At 45.0% G+C, this 9,357-nt stretch overlaps 1 long non-coding RNA gene across 2 annotated transcripts in view; it reads right to left on the bottom strand.

The window, feature by feature from the left end:
• Positions 1–963: 963 nt before the first annotated feature.
• LOC125487675 overlaps positions 964–9,357 on the bottom strand; it is a 14,406-nt gene continuing 6,012 nt past the window's right edge. The window contains exons 1-3 of one of the 2 annotated variants that reach the window (XR_007266029.1): positions 5,167–5,338; positions 4,929–5,014; positions 964–3,075 (exon numbers count right to left, since the gene is read on the bottom strand). This is a non-coding gene — a long non-coding RNA (uncharacterized LOC125487675). Of the gene's footprint in view, positions 3,076–4,928; positions 5,015–5,166; positions 5,339–9,357 lie in introns of those variants that run through there. The other variant, XR_007266030.1, reaches the window with a different exon arrangement.

Raw genomic sequence — 9,357 nt, 5'->3', positions numbered from 1 at the left:
GCCCATGCGGGTACCCATGGCAACCCCTCTTACCTGAAGAAAATGAGAGGAGTTGAAAGAGAAGTTGTTGAGGGCGAGGACAAGCTCAGCCAAGCGGAGGAGGGTGGTGGTGGGTGGGAATGGTTCAGGTCTTTGCTCCTGGAAGAAGCGGAGAGCCCTAAGACCCTCCTGGTGGGGAATGGAGGTGTAAAGGGAATGTGCATCCATGGTAAAGAAGAGGTGGCTGGAGCCGGTAAACTGGAAGCTTTAAAACCGGCGTAAGGCGTCAGATGAATCATGGATGTATGTGGGTAGGGATTGGACCAGAGGGGAGAAGACTGAGTCAAGGTAGGAAGAGATGAGTTCTGTGGGGCATGAGCAGGCTGAAACAATGGGTCTACCTGGACAGTCCTGTTTGTGGATTTTTGACAGGAGTTAGAAACGAGCTGTGTGGGGTTGGGGGACTATTAGCTTGGAAGCGGATGGGGGGAGATCACCGGATGAAATGAGATCTGTAACCGTAGTGGATACAATGGCCTGAGGTGCCATGGTGGGGTCATGGTCCAGGGGAAGGTAGGATGAGGTATCTGAGAGCTGGTGCTCAGCCTCTGCGAGGTAGAGGTCAGTACGCCAGACAACAACAGCACCACCCTTATCGGCAGGCTTAAGGGTGGCATCCTTCACCCTCTGTACCTGTTATGATTTTATAAATCTGTATAAGGTCACCCCTCAACTTCCTACACTGCAGTGAAAAAAAAAGAGTCCCAGCCTATCCAGCCTCTCCTTATAACTTGAACCCTCCATTCCCAGCAACATCCTGGTAAATCTCTTCCGAATCCCCTCTAGCTTAATAATATCCTTCCTATAACAGGACAACCAGAACTGGACACAGTACTCCAGAAGAGGCCTCCCCAGCATCCTGAACAACCTCAATATGATGTCCTAAATTCTATACTCAAAGGTCTGAGCAATGAAGGCAAACATGCTAAACACCTTCTTAACCACCCTGTCTGTGGATGCAAACTTCAAATATTTATGTACCTGAACCCCAAGGCACTACTTTTAACTGGATAAGTCCTGCCCCTTTTATAAAAACCAAAATATAATATCTCACATTTTTCCAAATTAAACTCCATTTGCCACTCTTCAGCCCATTGACCAAATCTTTACTAATACGATTAATCTTTCAGCCAACAAAACCTTGCTGTTCCCGACAATCGTCCTGCAGTTCACCAGCCAGAAATAAAACTTACTTCAAAAAAAAAAAAAAAAAAAAAAAACACAAGTTAACAATATCAGTTAACATGAAGTTGGATGTTTAGTGGGAATGGACCGGAAGGTGGGTCTTTTGGACGAGATGAGCTTTGACGGGCATGATGGGAGCGAGGAGAACACTGGAGAAAATGCAGGTTCAGCGCTTTGCCAACATGTTATCTTCAGCAACAGTTTAGCCCGGTGAGTTCTCAGAAAAGAGGGAAGCTGCAGAGGCAGCTAATTGGGTTGTCTAAACCCTAGTAAGGAATCAGCTCTCTGCACTCCGTACATTTTTCATTGAAGGAGGGAAGAGATGGTTTAGAAGGAGAGCTTTTCAAAAGAACAACTGATTGAAAGCTGATTCATTAGACTGCTCACTAGAACATTAGTCCTGAGAATTAGACTGGCAGTTATTAACATCAGAAATAGACTACTTTGTTTGCTTCAGTCCTGGGTGTAATGAACAGCAGAATGCAATCAGTGTAATTTCTTGTGAACTTGCTGGTGTCTCAGCAGGTTAGATTTCTGACTAAATCCCTTCCCACATTGGGAGCAGGTAAACGGCCTCTCCCCAGTATGAGTTCTCCAGTGTGTAGTGAGATGAGATAATTGCCTGAACCCAGTACTGCAGTGAGAGCACCTGAAAGGTCTGTCATCAGTGTGAACACGTTGATGGTAAATCAGATCCCCAGAAGTTTTGAAGCATTTCTCACAGTCTGAGCATTTAAAAGGTCTCAAGAGTGTGAGTGTGTTGATGACGCATTAGTTAGAACTTTGAGCACTTTGTACAATCTGTGCATTTGAAAGGTCTTTCTCCAGTGTAAACTCGCTGGTGTGTGAGCAAAAGCAACGATCGAGTGAATCCCTTTCTGCACTCAGAGTGGGTGAATGGCCTCTCCCCAGTGTGAATTCGCTGGTGTTCAATGAGTTGCGAAGATCATCTGAACCCAGTCCCACAGGGAGAGCACCTGAACAGTCTCTCGTCAGTGAGCACATTGATGTCGCAACACATCTCCAGAGCTTTTATAGCTGTTCTTGCAGTCTGGGCATTTAAAAGGTCTTTCATCAGTGTGAACATGTTGATGGGACATCAGATCACTGGAACTTTTAAAACACTTCCCGCAGGTTGGGCATTGAAAGGGTTTCTCCCCAGTGTGAGCTTGATGATGGAGCATCAATTCCCCATAGCTTTTATAACGCTTCCCACAGTCCAAGCATTGAAAAGGTCTCTCCCCAGTGTGAATTTGCCTGTGTATTGAGAGGTCAGATAGCTGAGTGAATCCGTTGCCACAGTCAGAGCACATGAACGGCCTCTCCCCAGTGAGTTTGCTGGTGTACGGTGTGTTGAGATGATCTCTTGAACCCAGTCCTGCATTCAGAGCACCTGAACAGTCTCTCGTTGGTGTGAACAAGTTGATGGTCCATCAGATCGCTGGAACTTTTATAGCACTTCCTGCAGTCTGAGCAGTTAAAAGGTCTCTCTCCAATATGAACTCGCTGGTGTTTCAGCAGTTGGGATGAACAAGTAAATCCTTTCCCACACTGACAGCAGGTGAATGCTCTCTCACCCGTGTGAATATGCTGGTGGATCAATAGATGGGATAGCGGAGTGAATCCCTTCCCACACATGGAGCAGATGAATGGCCTGTCCCCAGTATGAGTGCGTCAATGAGTTTCCAGCTCAGATGGGTAACTGAATTCATCCTCACAGTGCCCACACTTCCATGGTTTCTCCCCCGTATGACTCTGCCGGTGAACTGTGATGTATCCCACCATGCTTAAAATTCAATTTTATTCAGGTCCTGACAGTTGATTCCCAGCTGCAAATTCTCCTCTAATACTCTGTAAAATTGATTTAAAACAGACAAAATGAGTGAACGAATTCACAAAAACACAAAGGCAGGTTGTGAAATGGAGCTGAATGAGTCTGGCAATTTGTGGAGCTGGCACAGAAGAAACATTGATCATGGAAGCTGTCAGATTGATATAAAATCCAACTGGTTCACTAAAGTCCTTCAGTGAAGTGAACTTGCCACCCAATTTGGACCTACACAAGACTCTATTCTGTATGGCAGCAGAAAGAGAGAGAGAGAAAGACATGACATCACAGTGAGGGATTTTATTGTGTACAACTCTGCCAGAAGCTTTTTCAGAATCTCCCAAACCCTCAAACTCCACTACATTATAAAGGACTAGGATAGTCATGTCTATGAAGACCATTCCTTTAAGCCCTGACACCAAGTTACAGACTGTTCTGACTTGTCTCTCATCCAGTATTGGAAACTGACAGTACTAGAAATTTACTTCATTTAAATATTGGGTAAACTGAAGTAATTGTCTTCACACCCCACTACAGACTCCGATCCCCAATAACCAGCTCCATCCTCCATTGTCTGAGATTGAACTAGAGTGCACAGCATTTCAACTCAAGTTCAGGTACGTAATTCTTTGAAGTTTGTGACACAGGTAGTCAGGGTAGTTAAGAAGGCATTTAGCACTCTTGCATTCATTGCTCAGACCTTTGAGTTTAGGAGTTGGGATGTTATTATTGAGGTTGTACAAGATGTTGTTGAGGCCTCTTTTGGAGTACTGTGTCTAGTTCTGGTCTCCCTGTTATAGGAAGGATATTTTTAAGCTGGTGCAGGTTCAGAAGAGATGTACAAAGATGTTGCTGAGAATGGAGGGTTTGAGTTATAAGGAGAGGCTGGATAGACTGGGACTTTTTTCACTGGTGCATGGGAGGTTGAGGCTGACCTCAGAGGTTTATAAAATCATGTGGGGTATAGGAAAGATGAATGGCAGGTGTCTTTTATCTAGGGTGGGGGATTTCAATAGGAGGCATATTTTTAAGGTGGGAGGAGAAAGATTAAAAAAAAAGACTTTTTTTAAACACAGTGGTTTGTGTGTGGAATGAACTTCCAGAGGAAGTGGCAGATGCAGGTACAGTTACAACACTTAAAAACCATTTGGATAAGTACATAAATAGGAAATGTTTGGAAGGTTACAGGCCAAGCACAGGCAGGTGGAACTAGTTTAATTTGGGATTTATGGTTAGCATGGACTGGTTGGACTGAAGGGTCTGTTTCCATACTGTATGGCTGTATAAGCTTGAAGCACATATACTCATCATCACCAAGACCATCTCTTCCAACCTCAGTACTATTGCCCAACTGGTCTCATCTCATCTTCTGCTGAAACTCTCATCCACTCCTTTGTCACCTCTCAACATAACAACCCTAACATACCCCTGGTTGGTCTTGCACAATCTACCTCCCTGTCATTTTGAGATCATCTAAAATCCTGCCACCCATGTGCTTCCTCACACCAAGTCTTGCTCACTTATCACCCTTGTTCACTGATTGAACCCAGAGTGTTTGTCAATCGCCCTGTCTCTCCCTATCGCTGTAATCTCCTACAAGTGCACTAGGGATGCCAAGGGACACAAGGCTACGAGGCCAGTGCTGGAAAACAGGATTAAAATGGTTCATTGGTTGTTTTTGACCAGTGCCGAAATGATGGACTTGGGCTTCTTCTGTGCCGAAGATCCTTACGATTCTAAAATACGAAGAACTGCAGATGCTGGAGTCAGAGTCAATACAGCGTGGAGCTGGAGGAACATGGCAGGTGCTTCCAGCTCCATACTGTGTTGACTCCCTGTAATCCTAACTCCTTACTCAGAAGCCGAATGAGAGTACCTTCACCACATGGGCTGGAGCGATTCAAGAAGGTGACACATCATCTACCTCTCAAGGAACAGTGGATGGACAATATCTTCTGGTGTCTGCAGAAACAGAAACAAATTTCACTGTCAGTGTAACGAGTTCTGGGGACCAATATTCAATTCAGTTAGTCGCTTCTTTTTCTTAAATTCATTCCTGTGGATAAACTCCTGCCAACTGCTTTGAAATTTCGCGTTTCCTCTTATGGACTTACCTATTTCTCTTGCTTAATCTTTTAGTAAGCCTCTGAACAGCCATCTGCGCCTGTCTCCGCTTCTATTTTTACGGCTTGGGGCTCCTACAGCCTTTTACAGCCAACCTGCGATAGGTTCTAGGCCCGAAACGTCAGCTTTGCTGCTTGGCCTGCTGCGAACATCCAGCTCTACACCTTGTTATCTCTACATTGCCTGCTAGCATTCACAATATGTATCCGACTGATCGCCGGTATATCCCAACCAATAGGCAGAAAGGGCGGTACTGGAGGACCAAGTGTCCACTCAATCGGAGTGAACGAGGTGGTGGGTCCGGCCTCCACCCCCTAGGTCCCTGAACAACCCGTGAATGAGGAGGCGGGGCCGAGGCTGTGACTGGAACATGCGCCGTTCGGGTGCTAGAGCCGAAACGTTCAGACCGGGACTGGCTTTCTGTCCAGAGATAGTAGGAACTGCCGATGCTGGAGAATCTGAGATAACAAGGTGTAGAGCTGGATGAACACAGTAGGCCGAGCAGGAAAGCTGACGTTTCGGGTCTGGACCCTTTCCACCTTGTTATCTGGGGCTTTCTGTCCACTCCTTTTGCAGCATATGCAATAGGAAGCATTTCCAGATGGTCAGCGCGAACCAAACATCACATCTGATAGAGTGATTCCATTCTCCACCACCTCAATATCATCGGGTTTTCACCGTGCAAGGAAAAAGTTTATTTTTTAAATGTGTGGGAAATTATGTCGAAATATTTGTCCCTGGTAAAGCCCCGAGAGATTCGAAATTTTCAGGTCACCAGGTCTGGGCACCACACCTGAGGAAGGAGAGACTGATTTGGTCTGATTCATTATTGGCACATGTACTGAGAATATAGTGAAAAGTAAAAACCGAAAGAACTGCGGATGCTGTAAATTAGGGACAAAAACAGAAGTTGCTGGAAAAGCTCAGTAGGTCTGGCAGCATCTGTGAAGAAAAAATCAGAGTTAACGTTTCCGGTTCGGCGACCCTTCCTCAGAACTCAAGTGAGGAAGGGTCACCGGACCCGAAACGTTAACTCTGATATTTTCTTCACAGGTGCTGCCATACAGCGAAAAGTGTTGTTTTGTGTGCTATCCAGACAAGTCATACTTTACGCAAGTATATCAGGATAATGGAACAGCTAAAGAGAACGTACATAGAAAGATCAACTCTAACAAAGAAGTCACATGACACCAGGTTTTTTTGTAGTTATCTCTCTGCCTCATTTAATTGGATTATAGGTCATCCCTTGGCTTGTTATTCAGCTGTTGACACTTTACTCACAGGCTAACACTTCGGATCACCTGCAGGGACTTATTCAGCACTCCACTCACACCATTTGTACAGTCTTTTGATCTCTCTCTGCTCATAAATTCTGTGTGATTTTTCTCTCACTTTACCTGACGAAGGGGCTACGCTCCAAAAGCTTGTGATTTCAGATAAACCTGTTGGACTATAACCTGGTGTCGTGTGACTTCTGACTTTGTCCACCCCAGTCCAATATCGGCACCTCCACATCGATTCTGATATAGGACAGGTCCATTCTTAAATCTGATGATAGCAGGGAAGAAGCTATTCTTTAATCTGTTGGTACATGTTTTCATACTTTTGTACCTTCTGCACAATAGAAGGGGGGTGGAAGAGAATATAACCAGGGTGGGAGGAATCTTTGATTATGTTGGCTGCTTTCCAGAGGCAGCGGGAAGTATAGATGGAGTCATTGGTAGGAAGGCTGGCTTGTGTGATGGACTGGGCTGCATTCACAGCTCTCTGTAATTTCTTGCAGTCTTGGGCAGAGGAGTTGCCATGATATCCTGAATTAATCTAGTTCCATTTGCCAGCATTTGGCCCATAACCCTCTAAATCCTTCCTATTCATATAACCATCCAGATCCCTTTTAAATGTAATTATACCAGCCTCCACCACTTCCTCTGGCAGCAACATCCTCTGCATGAAAGGTTGCCTGTTAGGTCTCCTTTAAATCTTTTCTCTCTCACCTTAAACCTAATCTTGGATTGCCTTATCCCAGGGAAAAGACATTAGCTGTTCACGCCTGGTATGATTTTATAAACTTCTATAAGGTCACCCCTCAGCCTCTGACGCTCCAGAGAAAATAGCCCCAGTCTACTCTCCCTATAGCTCAAAACCTCCAACCCTGGCAACATCCTTGTAAATTTTTTCTGAACCCTTTCAAGTTTCACAACATCCTTCTTATAGCAGGGAGACCAGAATTGAATGCAGTATTCCAAAAGTGGCCTAAGCAATGTCCTGTCCAGCTGCAACATTACCTCCCAACTCCCATACTCAATGCACTGACCAATAAAGGCAAGCATACCAAATGCCTTGTTTACTATCCTGTTTACCTGCGACTCCACTTTCAAGGAATTGTGAAGCTGCACTCCGAGGTCTCTTTATTCAGCAACACTCCCCAAGACCTTACCATTAAGTCCTGCCCTGATTCACTTTTCCAAAATGCAGCATCTCACATTTATGTAAATTAAACTCTGTCTGCCAGTCCTTTGCCCATCTGATCAAGGTCCAGTTGCACTCTGGGTTTAGGAACATAATTCTTTGAAGTTTGCAGCACACGTAGACAGGGTGGTTAAGAAAGCATTTAGCATTTCATTGCTCAGATCTTTGAGTATAGGAGTTGAGACATTATGTTGAGGTTGTACAGGACATTGGTGAGGGACTCTTCTGGAGTACTATGTTTAGTTCTGGTCGCCCTGTTATAGGAAGGATATCGTTAAGCTGGAGAGGTTCAAAAGAAATTGACCAGGAATGCCTGGAATGGAGGGTTTGGGTTTTAAGGAGAGACTGGATAGGCTGAGACCTTTTTAACTGAGAGCGTAGCAAGTTGAGGGGTGAGCTTACAGAAGTTTATAAAATCATGAGGGATACAGATAAGGATCCCTAGAGCGGGCGACTTCAAGACTAGGGGACAAGTTTTTAAGGTGAGAGGAGAAAGATTTGAAAAGGACATGGGGGCAATTTTTTTTTAAAGTAAAGAGTGATTTGCGTCTGGAATGAACTTCCAGAGGAAGTGGTTGATGTGGGTGTAGTTACAGTATTTAAAAGACAATTGGATAATTACATGATTAAGAGTTGTTTGGAGGGATATGGGCCAAGTGCAGGCAGGTGGGACTAGTTTAGTTTGGGATTATGGTCAGCATGGATTGGTTGGACCAAAGGGACTCTTTCCATGCTGTATGACACTATGAGTAAGCTTTTTACTCCCTCGAGCCTGCACCACCATCATTGCTGATTTGATTGTAGCCTCAATCCTCTTTCCTAGTTACCCCTGACACAGTTTGACTCCCTTAAACATATTCAATGACTCTGTCTCCACCACTCTGGGAAAATAATTCCAAAGACTCATGACACTCTGAGAGCAAAGGAAACCTCGTCTTAAAAGGATACCACTTATTTTAAAATTGTGAATGTTTCTAGACACCCCCACAAGGGGAAATGTCCTCTCATCTTCCACATCTGCTCAGGATCTTACGTGTTTCAGTAAGGTCACCTCATTCTTGAAACTCCACTGTATACTGGCACAATTTGTACAACATTTTCTCGGGAGGTAGCCCCTGATCCTTGGAATCAATTGTGTGAATCTTCTATGAACTGCTTCTAAATAAGAAGTCTGGTACTGTAATGTACTATTGTCTGTGGTCTTACCAGTGCCCTGCACAACTGCAGCAAAACATCACTACTTTATATTCCATCCACACCTGTAAAACACAACAACATTTCTAATCACCTGGATCATCTCTGATACCTCTCTCTCCTTCCTGGACCTCTCTGTTGCCATCTCTGGCATCCACCTGGAAACCGATATCCATTTCAAGCCTACCGACTCCCACAGCTACCTAGAATACACCTCCTCTCACCCACCTTCCTGCAAAAAGGCCATCCCCTATTCCCAATTCCTTCGCCTCCGCTGCATCTGCTCCCGAGATGAGGCATTCCATTCACGGACATCTCAGATGTCCTCGTTTTTCAAGGACCGCAACTTCCCCTCCACAGTGGTCGAAAACGCCCTCGACCGTGTCTCTCGCATTTCCCGCAACTCATCCCTCACACCCCGTCCCCGCAATAACAACCAAAACAGAATCCCCCTCGTCCTCACGTACCACCCCAGCAACCTCCAGATCCAACGCATCATCCTCCGACACTTCCGCCAT

This window comes from Rhincodon typus, chromosome 43 (assembly GCF_021869965.1).
Source record: "Rhincodon typus isolate 14 chromosome 43, sRhiTyp1.1, whole genome shotgun sequence".
In the NCBI taxonomy this organism is placed as follows: Eukaryota; Metazoa; Chordata; class Chondrichthyes; order Orectolobiformes; family Rhincodontidae; genus Rhincodon; species Rhincodon typus.
The sequence above is the reverse complement of the archived record's forward strand: the minus strand, read 5'-3'. Positions and strand labels throughout refer to the sequence as shown.